The 16,947-nt window shown below is 42.4% G+C and overlaps 1 pseudogene; it reads left to right on the forward strand.

Moving 5' to 3' along the window:
• The window catches only part of LOC118673283, a 91,799-nt pseudogene extending 76,133 nt beyond the window's left edge, over positions 1-15,666 (forward strand).
• Positions 15,667-16,947: the final 1,281 nt, after the last annotated feature.

The following is a 16,947-nucleotide window of genomic DNA, read 5'->3' on the forward strand; positions in this document are numbered from 1 at the left end:
TGCCCTGGGGTTTCCCTCTCCTGGGTACCTGCACCAGACCTGACTCTGGGCTCCCCCACCCCAGCACGGGCCAGGCCGGGACTGTCTGCAGCGACCACTGGCGCCAACTAAGAACACCTGATGTTTCCTGTCCTGCTCCTGACCTTCAACCCCCCCCCCCCCCACGCCCCTATCCCCCGCCCCCAGCCCGGTGGGGCATTCCTTCCATGGTTTCTGGGGCCTGCCTATCTGTATAAGCATCAGGTCAATCAGTTCCCCAATGAGTTCATTTCTGGCAAAAAAAGATTTAACACTAAAGTGTGTTTCAGACTCAGCGGGCCCTTAGGCAAGAAGCATTTGCCTACAAAGCCCCTTTCCCCTGCGCTGGGTGGGTCCCCGGGATCGGACTGGGGCTTCAACAGTGGAACAGGCCCAGGGGCCCCCTTCTTCCAGCCTCGGCCACCCACTCTAACCTCCTTTCCAGTAAAAGCCTCGGAACCATTTTCCCGCCACCCTCTGCCTCCAGAACCAGCCAACACTGTTTTTCTTTTAGGGGGGGGGGGGGGGTTGATGTTTTGTTTTTTAGCTTACCTCCTGACTGCCGACCAACCATGAGCTCCCAGGTTCGTCACAAGAATTCCACGGAGGTGGAGGCCACCGTCAACTGCCTACCTCTCTTTGGGCTCCTATTTCCATCACGACAATGTGGTTCCTGTCGTTCCCCCCCACCCCCCCCCCTCCCCGCCCGGAGTTTGCGGAAGAGAAGCGCCAGGAGGCAAAGCATTTCTGAATTCCAGGACGAGGAGAAGCCGGCCTACGTGAGTGAGGTGAAGCCCGGGATGCGACCCTGAAACGGCCCGCCTGCGCCTGCGCGGGTAGGTGCTGCCGCGCAGACTCCTGGCTTCCCGGCAGCCACTTCACAGATGAGCAGGTGAAACTCATCAGGAGGACGGAGACCACCTGACTGAGGTCCGCAGGCTGGCCCGCCCCAGGCTGGGCTCCAGCACGACTAGGGGCTCCGGCGTTCGGGGGACTGTGAGGGGCCCTCTGCAACGCTTCTGTCAGGGCTTTTGCAACCACTGGGCAGCTTTATATATAATATAAAGAGAAGAAAGGAGAGGGAGAGAGAGAGAGAGAGAGAAACGTCAATGATGAGAGAGAATCATTGATCAGCTGCCTCCTGCATGCCCCTTACTGGGATCTAGCCCATAATCCGGGCATGTGCCCTGACCAGGAATGTAACCGTGAGCTCCTGGTTCTTAGGTCGGCACTCAACGGAGCCACTTGGGCAGCTTTTAATATCCTGGAGCCTTCACCCATGCTGTGAACCAAATGGAAACAACAAAGCTTTTTGCGGGGGGAGAGACCTTACTGTGAAATCCAAAGGCATGTTAGCAATCATATCCTCTTTGGTCATATTTTTTTCCATGGCTCGTGTTCTTCCATTTCTATTGTCAGTGACCGTTAAAGAAAAAGCAAAGTCTAATTAGAGTCCAGGGGAGGATGCATGTTTCTTCAGAGGAAGAATCTAGAATTTCCTTTAGAAACTTGATGCTCATGAATTACTGCTCCATCCCCATGACTGCCACTGCCACCACTCCAGGACTTTAGACTTAGTAATTTAAGAATCTCTTGATCTCTTTGCTCAATTCTTTCTTGACTCAACTATTTCTTTCATCAGATAGTTTCTGTGTTAGTAGCACATGAATAGGCTTGAAGAGTCAGCATGGGAAGCCAATCACTATTTGCAATACTGCCCCTATGGGAACATGTGTCATACACACAGAAATACATGTGCAGCAATGGCAACATGTCTCCTTCCCTCGTCTCCACACTCGGGCCCTACCCCTAATTCTGTGAAAGGCACTGGACACCCACATAAGTAAGAGGAAACACACAACAGCTCATTTGCTCACTATTCCTTACACCTTCCTTCTTAGTTCGATTTTCTTCTTCCTGAAGTCCATCCTTCAGTAGTTCCTTCAGCAAGGTTCTTTTGTGCTGAATTCTTTTATTTTTATTTTGTTTGAAAATGTTATTTTAGGGGGAGGAAAAGTTTTATTCTTAAAAGAAAGTTTAGCTGGCTACAGAATTTAGGTTAGTATTTATTTTCTCTTAACACTTTAAGCTTATGTTTCTACTATCTTCTGAACTCTATAATTGCCTGTTGAGAAATCTCCAGCCAATTGAACAATCATTCCTTTGTTAATTTGTCTTTTCTTCTGAAGTTGCTTTTATTATATTCTTTTATCTTTAATGTTCTGTAATTTCATTAAGATGTGTTTAGATTTATTTTACTTACTCTGCCAAGAACTTTGCTGTGCTTCTTGACTCTTAGGATTCATGATCGTCATTGTTTTTATTAATGCTGAAAAAATTCTTAGCTACTCTATCTTTCCACTATTCTCTTTATTCTTTCTTACTGAAACTCCTAGTAGATAAATGCTTCACCTTCTTATATCCTCACTGCTTCTTGATGTTTTATATATTCCAACATTTTCTTTCTAGTACTTTCTAGATAATTTCCTCAGATCTCCTATTCTAGTATACAAATTTTCTTTTAGCCATATCTAACATTTTTAACCTATCCACTGGCTTTATTATTCTTAAAATAATCTGTTAGTTGCCCATCGGTTTCTCTTTGCTTTTATAGACACATTCTAATTTATCTCCCTCAATTTTCTGTAGTAGTTAAGAACACAGAATCTAGTATCTGGTAAACAGGCTTTGAACTCTAGTGTTTTCACTTCATCATTGAATAGGCATTCAGCAAAACTAGCTGAAAACCAACCAAAAGTGGTTTAAGAAATAAGAATATTTACTATCTAATATTTATTAATATTTACTCTCTCTCATAATAAGTCCTGAGACAGGGTGATGTTAGGATTGGTGAATTCAGCAATGTCTTTCTGTTTCTCCATTCTGACACCTTCATTATGTCACCTTTGTTCTTTGGTTACATTTGCTTAATGACTTCAAGTGCCCCACATATCACAGCCTCACACCAGAGCACGCAAAGGCAGGGAAAGTGCAAAGTATCTTTTTAAGAAGAAGGATAAGCCTCAGGGTGAATTTCCTTTTATGACCAAAATTGTGTTTCATTCTCATGCCTGAACCAATTACTTGGCAAGTGGAAGGACATTACCATGATTAAATTAGACCAACTAAACATCACCCCTTGTGTTCAAGAGGGACCCTGCCCCTGCAATAGTGAACATATTGGGGTTCTCTTTGCAAAATAAAGGAGGAAATAGCTGTTTGCTGGGTGTCCAGTAGTATCTTCTCATCTTCTTTATAGCTGTTTTATCTTGGAGAAGTCAATGAACATCTCTCAGCCTCAGTTTCCTTATCTATTAAATGTAAATAATAATATTATCTTACCTAGGTTTTTATGAATTTTCAACGGAATTGTTCATGACTACCACTTAGCACAGTGCCTGAAACATAATAAATATCCATCCAATAAATGTTAGCTATTAATTTGGCATCTAATTCTCAATAAATCTTATAATTTTACACTCTTTCTGATACCTCATCTGACCTTCTCTCCTTTTCTAGCAGCTAATAACATCTTTTATAATAATCTATCACATGATTGAAAGGTTTTCTTCTTTATGTTTGAATCACTGAGCTTCTCCTTTTCTACAGGCCCTTTGCCATGTATCCAAGTCACTTGAGGAGAAGTACAAAAGCAGACTCAATGCTAAATTAAAGGACTGACACACACTGAGGATAATAGGAAAATTAGTATAATTCTGGCTATAATATAGCTTTCTCCATTTGAAATGTCCAAGTATAATACTTGCTTTCACAATAAACTACTGTAAGTCTCATATCTGGCTAATCGTCCACCATGACCCTCAGGTCTTGCTATGTCTAAGCATGCCATTCCCCTTACAATTGTTTTTTCACAACTCTGTAGTTCCTTCTGGTTGATCTGGGGTAAAATTTTATATTATGCGCAACGCAAAATAAAAGATTTCTTCCAGAGAGTTGCCTCAGATGACTATGAAGCAGAACATCAAAAAGAGAAATCTTTCAAATATAAAGTTTTATCAGCTTGATGTGGCAATATTGTCTTTGCAATTATATACCACTCAGAAATGATGCAGGAAATGCTACTGAATGTTGGTGAAAAAGAGGTATTAGTAAAATATCCACATGTCTTATATGAAATGAGTGAAATATGTAGAAATCATCTGAGTATTCCAGAGGGTCTGTGTTCTTTAGGTGTTTCACGATGATTTCTTTGAGCAATTCATTTTTTTTATTTTTTACTTTTCAGTTACAGTTTATTTTCAGTATTATTTTATATTGGTTTCAGGTATACAGCATAGTGAGCAATTCTTCAGGACAGTTTTAATAATGTCATCTTTGTAAATAAGGCTGTGAGGATCAAAAGAAAGAGCCCTGGCCTGGGAATTAGGTAAGCCATGTTCTAGCCCTGCTCACTGCTGATTTTCTGTGCAGCCTTAGGCAATTTATATGTCCTTTCTGAACCTCAGCCTCCTCATTCTCCACACTGACCTCTGTAGCCCTGATTTTTTTTCAGCGGGGCTGACATTGCTAACCTTGGTCACATCCTGGGACTTGAAAATTCTTCTCAATACCATTTTGATGAGCCAATGGCACAGGGCCCCAGAGATCATTTAGAACTCTCCCTCCACACACATCCCTCATGTTTCATGTAAGAAAACTGATGCAGCAGGCTGGAGCTGGAGGATGACCGGAACCCAGATCACTTGTCTTGGAGACACTGTAATTTTCTCTAAACCATGCTACTTTGTCCACATATTCCACAATGTCAATATCAGGGGTTAGGCACTAATATAAATATAAAGCATAGCAATTATGTTCAAAGGCTTTTACAGCCTTCAAGCAACTTCCACCTCCATTACTTCAATTGAGCCTCACCACAAAGAAAGCTGGCACCTGGAAGGATTCTGTGACTTGCCCAGTGTCACTTAGCCAGGTGGTAACAGAGCCAGCAGTGGAGTCCAACTCCTTTGATTCCTGGTCTTCTACATTTCCTGGACTTAGCCCTGCCTTCCATCAAACAGGCTGATTACCAAGAAATGAAGTAGATCTTTCCACTGCCTCTGGCAACTGAGGGATCAACCTGAAACGGGTTGGTCCATTTGGCAATATACTCCAAGCTATTCCCATGTTCCAATCTACTAATATCAACACTATAATTAAGTTTACTTTTAGGAAACTCCTGAGCAGGAAACCAACCAGAAGTCAGATGTTCCAGCTGATTCTCTCTCTCTCTCTCTCACTCTCTCTCTCTCTCATCTTCTCTCTCTCTCTCTAGTCCTCTCTCTCTCTTTCTTTTGGTGTTCTGAGATGGCTCATTAATACACTTTTCATTATGTTAAAACACAATATTATAAATAGGTGGTTCACACAGACTCAATCACTAGATAAGCTATTTTTTTATTTTTTAGATAAGCTATTTTTTATCCAAAGTTTTCTCATCACATAATATTGAATATTTCTTACATTTACAATAGGAGCTGCAGCATAATGGTAAAGGAGGAGAGCTTGAGTGGTCATATCAAGGTTTAAATCATGCCCCTTTTTCTAGATATGTAACCCTGTCAGAGTCTTCATTCATATAACGGAGATAAAATTGTAGCACATACATCATAAAGTTGTTAAGAGAACTAAATGTGCTCATATTTATAAAGAGCTTAAAGTTGTACCAAGCACACAGTAAGCAATAAATGTTACGTACTATTATTATTTATATAATGGGGTGTCACATTATCCTCATTTTACAAACAAGAAAACAGACTCAGAGAAATTAGTGGTTTTCCCAAAGCCACAAAGTCCTAAATGTCCTTAGGGGAATTTATTTGCTAAAACCTTATTAAAGATGAATTGGTGTCAGGCTGAGAGCAAAAGCAAGAATTGGGAGAGAGAGACAAGAAGGAATAACTGGGGGGGGGGGGGGGGGGGGGGATGGGAGAGATCTCTGAAGGACCATGTGAGAGAACACAGAGCTTAATGTTGCCAACTTCACACTTTTGCTATCCATCCTATATAATAAAAGCCTAATATGCTAAGTGTCCAATCAACTGGTCAGCTGTTCAACCAATCAAAGCATAATATGCTAATGTATGCTAAGGCTGCTCAACTGCTCACTATGACATGCACTGACCACCAGGGGGCAGACAGTCAACCGGTTGACCAGTCACATGATGAGCACTGACCACCAGGGGACAGATGCTCTGACCGGTAGGTTAGCTTGCTGATGGAGTCTGGCTGATTGGGACCGAGTGAGATGGGCCGGACATGCCCTAGAGCCCTCCCACAGTCCTCCCCAGCTCGCCAATCATGCACTGGTGGGGTCCCTCAGCCTGGCCTGCACCCTCTCACAAGCCAAGACCCCTCAGGGGATGTTGGAGAGCTGGTTTCAGCCGATCCCACAGGCCAGGCCTAGCAACCCCACTGGTGCATGAATTCGTGCACCGGGCCTCTAGTATATATAAAAGGCTAAGCAACCATCCAGTAGCTATGATGCATAATGACCACCAGGGGACAGACGCTCTGACCAGTAGCTATGTTGTGCACTGACCACCAGGGGGCAGATGCTCAATGCAGGAGCTGCTGAGCTGCTGTGACTTGGCAGTGGCAGTTCTTGGGTGACACATTCAGAACCAGAGATTTCCAGGTGCGTCACCCGAGAACCGCCCTCTCACAATCTAGGATCCTTCAGGGGATGTTGGGAGCCAGTTTTGACCTGATCTCCACAGGCCAGGCTGAGGGACCCCACCTGCCAGAGGGACCCCGCTCACTCAACAGACACCCTTCGAGCCACAGCACCACCCCAGGTACAACCAGCCTGTATACTACACATGCTCAGTGGTTAGAGCTTTGTACTGTGCACTGAAGGGTCTTGGGTTGGATTCCCAGTCAAGGGCACGTGCCTGGGTTCACTCCCTGGCCCTAGTCAGGGCGCGTGCAAGAGGCAACCAGTAGATATGTCTCTCTCATATCGTTTCTCTCTTGCTTGCTCCCTCTCCCTCCCTCCCCACTCTCTCTGAAGAGCAATGGAAAAAGATATCCTCTGGTGAGGATTGGCAGAAAGAAAAAAAAGAAGAAGAAGAAACCAGAGTGGATGTAAGCTGCACACATCTCTTCCCACAACCACATAAATTATAGAAAAATAAACCTGGAGAATCATCTGAAGACTAGCTAAGCAGAAGTCCAATAACTAAGATTATAAAGAAGAATCCACATCAAGAGTGGTAGGAGGAGTAGAGACAAACAGGCTGGCCCTGCACCCATGTGTGGCAATTGAGAATCTCAGGGGCAGAGGTCCTTCCTGATCAGCCCCATGCTGGGCTCTCACATAACATCTGGCTGTAAAAATCAGCAGGGATTCCTGACCATTCTGGTGAGATGAAAGGCTGCTGGAAACTCAGGCATTCTCTTAAAGGGCTAGCATACAAACTCATTCACAGGCACTCACCTTGTGCTCTGGCAGAGGGATAGTAGCTGGGGGTGGGGGTGGGGGAGGAGGGGCCCAGCGACATACAGGGAGAAACTGAATTGTGTGCTTTAGAGCAAGAGCTAGAGGGACTGCCACCGTTGTCCGTGTTGAGCCTTCCTCCCATGCTGCCAACAGGTGCATTCTTTCCCTGTGTTGAGCTCTCCCCACACTCAACCAAATTTGAATCTGCAGTAGCCTGGTGAACTCCACTATCTTCACACTGATGACTTCTTGAGACCCTCCCCTAGGCAACTCAAGCAGAGTTTGAGGCTCTTTCAGGAATAACCATCCTGAGTCTGCACTGCAGTTTTTCTTTTTAAAAATCTTGAGAAATTCCATCAAGCTCAGAGGATGCCAGAGGCACACAGGGAGAAATGAAGTTGTATGGCTCTAGGGGGAAGGCTGAAGGGATGACCACCATGGTCCCTATGTTAAGCCCTCCCCACAAATGACCAAATCTGAATTTGCATTAGCCTGGTAAAATCCACAGCTCCACCCTGTTGACTCCCTGAGACCATGCCTCCCGCAACTTGCATACCTCCCAAGGCTGTCAGTACTGACACTTACCTGCAGGCGGTAGCAGGTCTCCGGGATGCCTTGGGCCTTTATTGACCAGCCCCAGGCCTAATACTGATGGCAGTTAGCCTTGGCTCTCAGCATGGCTCCTCCCACACACATCCAGACCCAGCATAGGCAGCCACCAACACCAGGTCACTTAACAGGTAGATCCAGGCCTATCACAGGCAGCAGCTGACTTTGACCTGCACCAACTCCCTCTCAAGAGGCTCCAGAACCAATACATCTGGAGGCTGATTTCATACCACAACCAATCACCACCCAATTAGCCTCATAAGTAACACACCCAAAGGGAGATCCTGGCAAGCACCAGACTCTGCTGGGTGGTGTGAATCTGATTCCATGGGGTTGTGGCCAATCCTCACAGCCAGCCAGCCGGAGGGTCAGTCCCACCCACCGATATGCCAACAGCAATCAAGGCTCAACTACAACAGGAGGACATAAACACCCACACAAAAGATACTCCTGAAACACTCAGTTCAGGGGATCAAGGAGACTATGCCACTGGGCCACACAGGACACCTACTACATAAGGCCATTCTGCAAAGGCTGGGAGATGTAACAGGTCTATCTAACACAGAGAAACAAACACAGAGAGGCAGCCAAAATGATGAGACAAAGAAACATGTCCCAAATGAAAAAACAGGAGAAATCTCCAGATAAAGAACTAAATGAGCCCTAGCCAGTTTGGCTCAATGGATAGAGCGTCGGCCTGGGAACTGAAGGATCCCAGGTTTGATTCCAGTCAAGGGCACATGCCCGGGGTTGCGGGCTCGAATCCCAATGTGGGACATGCAGGAGGCAGCTGATCAATGATTCTCTCTCATCACTGATGTTTCTATCTCTCTCTCCTTCTCCCTTCCTCTCTGAAATCAATAACTAAATGAAATGGAGGCAAGCATCTTGAGTTCTGGATTTCCATTCTGAAATGGAGGCAAGCAATCTACAGAGTTCAAAACACTGGTTATAAGGATGCTCAAGGAACTTAGTGAGAACGTCAACAAAGAGATAGGAAAAATAAAAAAAAAAGACATAGGAACGATAAATGAACCAGTCAGAAATGAAGAATTCAGTAACTGAAATGAGGAATACACTAAAAGGAATCAACAGCAAATTAGACAATCAAATCAGCTATTTGGAAGGCAAGGTGGTAGCAAACACCCAATCAGAGCAGCAAAAAGAAAAAATAATTTAAAAAATGAGGACATTTTAAGCGGCCTCTGGGACAATATCAAGCATAACAAGATTCACATCATAGGGTACCAGAAGGAGAAAAGAGCAAGCAAGGGACTGAAAACCTATTTGAAGAAATAAAGACTGAAAACTTCCCTAACCTGGTAAAGGAAGAAGACATATAAGTACAGGAAGAACAGAGAGTCCCAAACAAGAAGAATCCAAAGAGGGCCACACCAAGACACATCATAATTAAAATATCAAAAGTTAAACACAAAGAGAGAATCTTTAAAGCAGCAAGAGAAAGATAGTTCTCATGAACCTAGCATTGTGAAGTTACAAGCCCTTAGAGTCTTGCTTCCCCTATGTCACTTAGGGGTTCAATTTTGAAGAAGTCCTCTGATGAGCTGAGGAGTACAGAACTGTGCTCTGTACTTAGAGGTGGGGCTGAGGTTGTGCTGTCTGCTTGCCATGGAACTCTTCCAGGAAGCAGGAGACTCTGGAATGACCCAGAGGGCCTTTTGAGAACTGTTGACTGGAGCAACTGGGAGTTACCATGGTCAGCAGCAAATGCTGCTGAGAGTCACAGCATGTAGCTATATAGAGAGGACTGGTCAACAGGAGCTGTGGCCACTGGCTTCCCCTGCCACTGAGGACCATGACCCACAAAAGCTGGTGCCATCAATAGCAATTTCTAAATGACAGTGCTAGAAATTGCCCATGGAATGGATCCTCGTTATTCAAAGCAGCAGACCCTAGGTCAGAACTGGGAAATCTTATTGCTCAGATGCGCTTCTGGCCCTCTTCACTGTCAGTTCAGAGGACCAAAGTGTTGATCACTGAACAGCAAACTTTAGAGGGAATAGCATGTGCTTGGAATCAAAAGACCTGGACTTGAGTTCTGGGTTTTCCATTCTGTGACCTTGTATAAGTCCCCTAATTTTCTGAGCTTCAGAGGATTTAATGAGTATATATATATGAAAATGCTTTATAACAGGTATACAGTACCAGGAAAATGGAAAACATTGTTGTTATTATTTTTTCAGTAAATCCCTCAATGAAGAGCAAAATTAACAATTTTGCACCAGAAAACTTGAAGGAATATAACCTCAGAAAATCTGAGTGGAGGCCCAAGCCAGTTTTAGAAACCTCTCATAGAAATAGAGCTAAAAGGATGGGGTTTGGAGAATGAGAGTCTCACTAATGAATAGGATCTGATTCAAATTTGTGATCTCAAGTTCTTGGGCCTCTGCATAGATGTGGTACAAGTTTTCAGCTGCTAAATAATGTTCTTGAAATCCCATTTTGTTTCAAATGAAAAACCACCTGAAAGTTTCCTGAAGAGGGTTTTTTTAGGGAAAATTTAAGCATAACATATCTGTGGTTGATCTGTCAGTATAGTCCCTTCCAAAGTTCCTCTGGGAAACCAGAAGGCAACAATATTGCAGCAGCTGGGAAAGAGGGACACATGACGAGGTGCGATCACAGCTGCTATTGGGAATCAGGACACCCTTGATACCTACAGAATGGTGCTGAGGGCCACTCTCTGCCCTTCACCACCGTCTGGAGCCATCACAGGGGCCATGCTACCTCCGTGCCTATCTTGCCCTGGGCACCATCTTCTGTTTTGGCAATGACTGGTGCTTCTGACAAACTCCATCTGCCTATTCACTTTGAGTTTCCACCACACTGACATCTGGGATTCAAAACTATTCAATCTACTGTCAACAGAGCTTTCTTTTATAAAAAGAAAAAAGAAAAAAAAATTCAAGAAGTGATGGAACCCAAACACTATCTAAATGAAACAGAGAAACATCATTCGTTTTGTTTTGTTTTTTAAATAGAGCTTTCCATCCCCCATGTGTTTATTCTATAATTAGAAAGGGTATTATGATCACCCTCTAAAAATCCTGTTTTTGTAATACTGAATTTACCATATGATATTAATTTGAGGAAAGGAAAAAAAACAGGAAAGCAGCTACAGCACAAAAAGTTCTGCAATGCAGTACTATGGAGTTTCAGAGACACAAGGAATAACTAAAAAAAAAATCTATTAAAATGTTTTCAGACATGACAGTGATGAAATTGTTCAGTTCAAGTCCACATTGACTCTTGCCTGCTATTGCAATAGACTGAATTGCTTACCCTACTTCTCAATTTTTCTCTCCTTTGATTCAATCTCCAGAAATTATTGTCCTGCACCCCAACTCAGATCATGCCCTTGGTCTGCTCAGAAGCCAGACCTCATCACCTACAAAATAAAGGACTGCCCCCAAACTCAGTATCCAAGGCTCCCTCAGGCATTTTCTACAAAGGTGACACCTACGGGGTGTTTGGAAAATTTGGGGGAGTTCTTCTCAAGGATCAAAACAACACAGAGCAATAGTGGCTTTTAGAAGACTAGGACCAGGGATACACTGGTCCCTAAGACACCGAAGAACCATCCACCCCAACATACCGATAGGATACCCATTGAGAAACTCTAAGACTAACTTTTCAACTTTTCTTAACTTTACGTTCTCCTTCTTCTGTCATATACAACACTTCAACCACTCTGACTAGTCTTATTTCTTTTTTTAAATATGTATTTGTTGATTTTAGAGAGAGAAAGGAATGGGAGGGGGGAGAGAGAAATTGATTTGTGGTTCCATTTATTTATGTATTCATTGATTGCTTCTTATGTGTCCTGCCTGGGGATGAAACCCACAACCTTGCTGCATATGCTCAATGCTCTAACCAACTGAGCTACCTGGCCACAGCCCTGATTAGTCCCATTTCTAACATCAGAGTCTGTGCTCACACTAGACCCTTGTCTGAAATGTCCTTCCCAACTCACTGATCTTTGACACTCTCTGACTTTCAAAACCCAGGATAAACTATTCTTAGCCTCCAATCAACATTAATTTCTCCCAATTCTGTGGTCCCACATGACTTTGCTTATACCTCTGCTGTAACACTTATTGTATTCTGACTTACATTATAGCCATTTTATTATTCTCATCTTCACTACCAAATAATATATTCCTTGAAGATAGGAGCTGCTTTATACAGCTTTATACACCTCAAACACTGAGCATTCACTTAGCACCTTACTACCTGGTAGTTAGATTTGTTGGATTTAATTGAATTAAACTAATTAATTTAAAATATTTTTCTGTCATAGATATATGCAAGAATATTTTAAATTAAAAAAATATTAGTGGATTTAATAGGTAAAGTCTTATTTTATTAGTTCTTCATGGACAAAAATCTGTTTAAGTAAATTGAAGAAAAAAAAAAAGTTGGTTTTCTGTCCCTGTAACTTAGGGTTAAATCCTTTTGAAAGAAACAGCCAAAAGGAGTTAGTCTTCCAAAAGTCACAAGGAAAAGGAAAATGTAATTTTTTTGGTGTTACCCAGTGAGATTTTTGTGTACTCAAAGCTCCCCAAATGACTATAAACTTTACAAATTTCAATTTACTTCAATTCAATTTAAAAAAAAAAAATTTAAGTCACCTTTGGACTAGGATGAAACGTGGAAAATTTCAACTCAAATAAGATTTTTTTTTTTTCTAGGAAGCTGTGAGCAAATGAAAACAAGATTTGGCGGGAGCATTCTACCACCTCTACCATAGGACGGGTCACTGCCAGCGCCATACTTGTTGATGAGACATCTGGCAAGAGGCCTGCTGTAGAAATACAGTCTGTGACTTTATTTTGCTGGACATTTCATCTGTGAAGATTTTCTTTTCCAGTTACAAAGTCCTCCCAAGAGGGACATAGCCGCTTTTTGGAAACCTGTGAAGTGTTGGCAAGACTTGCCCTGTTTACCATGGAAACTTGCACTTGGATAGAATTACAGTGTATGACCTGGTACAAGCATAGATGAATGTTTGATGCCTGCTATTTTCTCTTCATGTTGATTTGGAAATTATAAATCACAGAACCAGATCAAATAGCTTTGATCTTCCCAGTTCATTTGTCCATCGTGGCATATGGTCATACCTGCATAGACTTGAAAATACGTTGGCAGATAACAGAACATGTTATGATTAAAATGTATGAGTTTGGTTCTGATTAATCTGCAGAGGATTGCCTGAAAAGTAGACTATTTGTAAGCATGGATGACTTATATCTGCTTATTTGTTGTTCTTTCTTAGAGAGTTCTAAATATCATATAGCTTCGAAATTGCATTGACAGGTTTGGGGGGGGGGGCGGTTAATGAGAAAGAAAGAAATTAATTAGCTCTGACTGCCAGCAGATATTATCTGCTTTCCTCTAAATAACTGTTTAAAGCATCTGGCCCAATATTGTGTAAGAGATTTGTTTTTATGTCTTTGGGAAATAGTTAACTGTCTAGTTCGGGACTTCATCACTTCTTGCCTGGATTACTGCAACAGTTTCTAACTGGATCCCAGACTGGGATTTTTGCACCCCACCCTCAAGTCATTTGCCATACTCCTTCCTAATGGTACTGTCATTCAAAAAACAGATCTGATTCCCCCAATGGTTAAAATCCCTCAAAGATTTCAGGAGAGCTTTTAGGAGAAGGTGCCAAATTAGTATAACATGCAAAGTTCTATCAGAGCCTTCCCCCTTGCCTCACACTGTCACCCTGTGCTCCACTGTGCCACGTGTCGTGCTCTAAGTCATCACTTATTTTCGCTGCTTTGCCTTAGAACCAGCTGTTCCCCTACAGATAATGCCACCTCTGGAATTCCCTGCCCTTTCCATGACCTGCTCCTATTCATAGTTCAACTCCAGGGCCACTTTCTCCAGAAACCAATCCAAAGTTTCTCATCTAGAAAAGATGGCCCCCCACGAGTTTCCCAGTAACCTTGTGCATATCTGCACGGTGGCAGCCAAATCACACAGCCCTGCATTTTAATGGCATGGAAGCTCCAAGAGACCAGATTTTATCTGGAGCCTAACAATACTCTGGTATGGACAAGGTACTCAATAAAAATTGGTCAGCCCTAGCTGGTTTGGCTCAGTGGATAGAGTGTGGGCCTGCGGATTGAAAGGTCCCAGGTTCGATTCCAGTCAAGGACACATGCCTGGGTTGCGGGCTCGATCCCCGGTGGGGGGCATGCAGTAGGCAGCCAATCAATGATTCTCTCTGATCATTGATGTTTCTCTCTCTCTCTCTCTCTCTCTCTCTCTCTCTCTCTCTCTCTCTTTCTCTCTCTCTCTCTCTCCCTCCCTCCCTCTCCCTCTCCCTTCCTCTCTGAAATCAATAAAAAAATATATATTTTAAAAAATTGGTCAAATTATAAACGAGCAAAAGGATGAATGAAGGAATAAAACATGTATGTTTACATTGTACTAGTTTTACCAGTTTTACTTTTATACACTGATCTTGAATTTGCCATTTGGAAAGGACCTTGGGAATTGTTTTTTTCCCTTTCTACTATTTTGAGGAAGCAAAGTAGATTTAAGAACACAAAGTTTAAACAAGCTGAAAAGAATTGAAAATTGTCTTTTTAAAAAAATATATTTTACTGATTTCAGAGAGGAAGAGAGGAGAGAAAGAGAAACATCAATGATGAGAGAAAATCATTGGTTGGCTGCCTCCTACACACACCCCCACTGGGGATCGAGCCTGCAACCCAGGCATGTGCCCTTGACCAGAATTGAACCAGGGACCCTTCAGTCCACAGGCCGATGCTCTATCTACTGAGCCAAACTGGCTAGGGCAAAAATTTTCTTTTTGTGGCTAGTACAGCTGTGGCTCCCAGTCCCAACAAACATTTGAAGTGTGTAGCAGCTCCAAAGTATTGGATGCTGATTAAACTGACCAGTGTGTTTGCTTCTCGTCCACCTACCAGTCCCCACAATCTAAGAGAATGTCTCCCTTTCATTGTTTTCTAAACAGAGTTATATATGCTCTGACAGGAGATGAGGTAAAGATCTGTCTGCAGCAGTTCATGAAGGTTGATGGCAGGGTGCAAATGATATAGCCTACCCGGTTGGTTTAACAGATAACAGCATTGACAAGACCGAAGAGAATTTCAGTCTCTTCTATGACACCAAAGATTGCTTTGCTTTCCATCGTATTACACCTGATGAGGGCAAGTACAAGTTGTGCAAAGTGAGAAGGATCTTTAAAGACACAAGGGGAATCCCTCATCTGGCAACCTGTGATGCTCACACCAACTGCTACCCTGATCCCCTCAGCAAGGTGAATGACGCCATTCAGATTGACTTGGAAAATGTAAAGGATACTGATTTCACAGGGAACCTGTATGTGGTTACCTGAGGTACTAACCTGGAAAGAATTGGTGTGATCACTAACAAAGAGAGACATCCTGGTTCTTTCAATGAGTTCATACAAAAGACAACATCTTTGTTATTGGCAAAGGCAACGAACCATTCATTTCTCTTCCCAGAGGAAAAGGGATCCAGCTCACCACTGCTGAAGGAGAGACAAGAGACTGACAGCCAAACAGAGCAGCGGGTGAAATGATCTCTAGGTGACATGATTGTTAGGGTCTTTGTACTTAATTAAAGACAATATGACATAATTTAAATTTTTAAAGAAACAAGCCCTGGCTGCTGGGTGGCTCAGTTTGTTGGAGCATCATCCCCTGAACCAAAAGGTAACAGGTTTGATTCCCAATCAGGGCACAAACCTAGATTTTGCAAGTTAACCCCGAGTTTGGGTGCATACAGGAGGCAAACAATTGATCTCTCTTCTCTCTCTCTCTCTCCCTTCCTCTCTTTCTAAAAATCAATAAACATATCCTCAGGTGAGGATTAAAAGAATTGAAAATGGCACAAGTAATTTAAGAACTAAATATTAATTATTTATGCAGTCATCATTCAAATCATGTTCTGATCATTTCCACTATATACATTATATTGACCAACCTAGAGCAACTAACGTAAAATGCCAAACATAGTTTGTGACCAATAAGCCACCTCAAATTATCCCATAGATATTGGTTATTTTCAGGATAAAATCATCTTAAATTTATACAAAATACAAAAGCATTCACATAAGTGATCCTTAGCACTTTTGTTAAAAAGTATATTATTAACTTGAACCAGCAATAGGGTTTATAATTCCCCCCGAGATTTGAAACAATCTGCTTGCAGGATCTGTGACTTTTCCACTTTAAAAAACAAACAAACAAGCAAACAAATAAAAAAACCTGTATATGCATTGACAGTTCAAAGAGCCCAATCTTTCATTCTAGTGGCTATAAACCCAGATCCAGTCCAGAACATGTACTTCCTGTCATCTTCCACCCAGGCATCAAGAAATCAAAGCAATATTTGAAGTCAACCATCTATGTAGAAAAAAAAAAAATCTACGGAATGTGAGATGAAGTACAACAGACTTTCTAGCCCCCAAAATCCATCCCTCCCTGATCCCCATCCTTACTGGTCAATGTCTGAAACTACCTTAACAAACAGAAACACACAATAAGAGAAAATAAGGCTTAAGATGTCCAAGAGATTACCACAGACTTACATTCACACTACCTATTACATTTCTCTTTTTGCCTTCTGTGCCAGGAAGCTCAAGAATTTACTGTTCAGTTGTAGTAAAACTTTACTAATTTCTGCTTCAGTTAGAATTTTTTTCCTTTTTTTAAATATTTTATGAACTAAATGTTTGTGGCCCCTACAGTTCATATATTGAAACCGTAATTCCCAGTATGGCTGTATTTGGAGAAGGGGGTCTCTAATGAAGTAATTAAGGTTAAAGGAAGTCATAAGGCGGATTCCCTGATCCA

The sequence above is a fragment of the Myotis myotis genome, unplaced genomic scaffold (genome assembly GCF_014108235.1).
Source record: "Myotis myotis isolate mMyoMyo1 unplaced genomic scaffold, mMyoMyo1.p scaffold_m19_p_18, whole genome shotgun sequence".
Classification (NCBI taxonomy): domain Eukaryota; kingdom Metazoa; phylum Chordata; class Mammalia; order Chiroptera; family Vespertilionidae; genus Myotis; species Myotis myotis.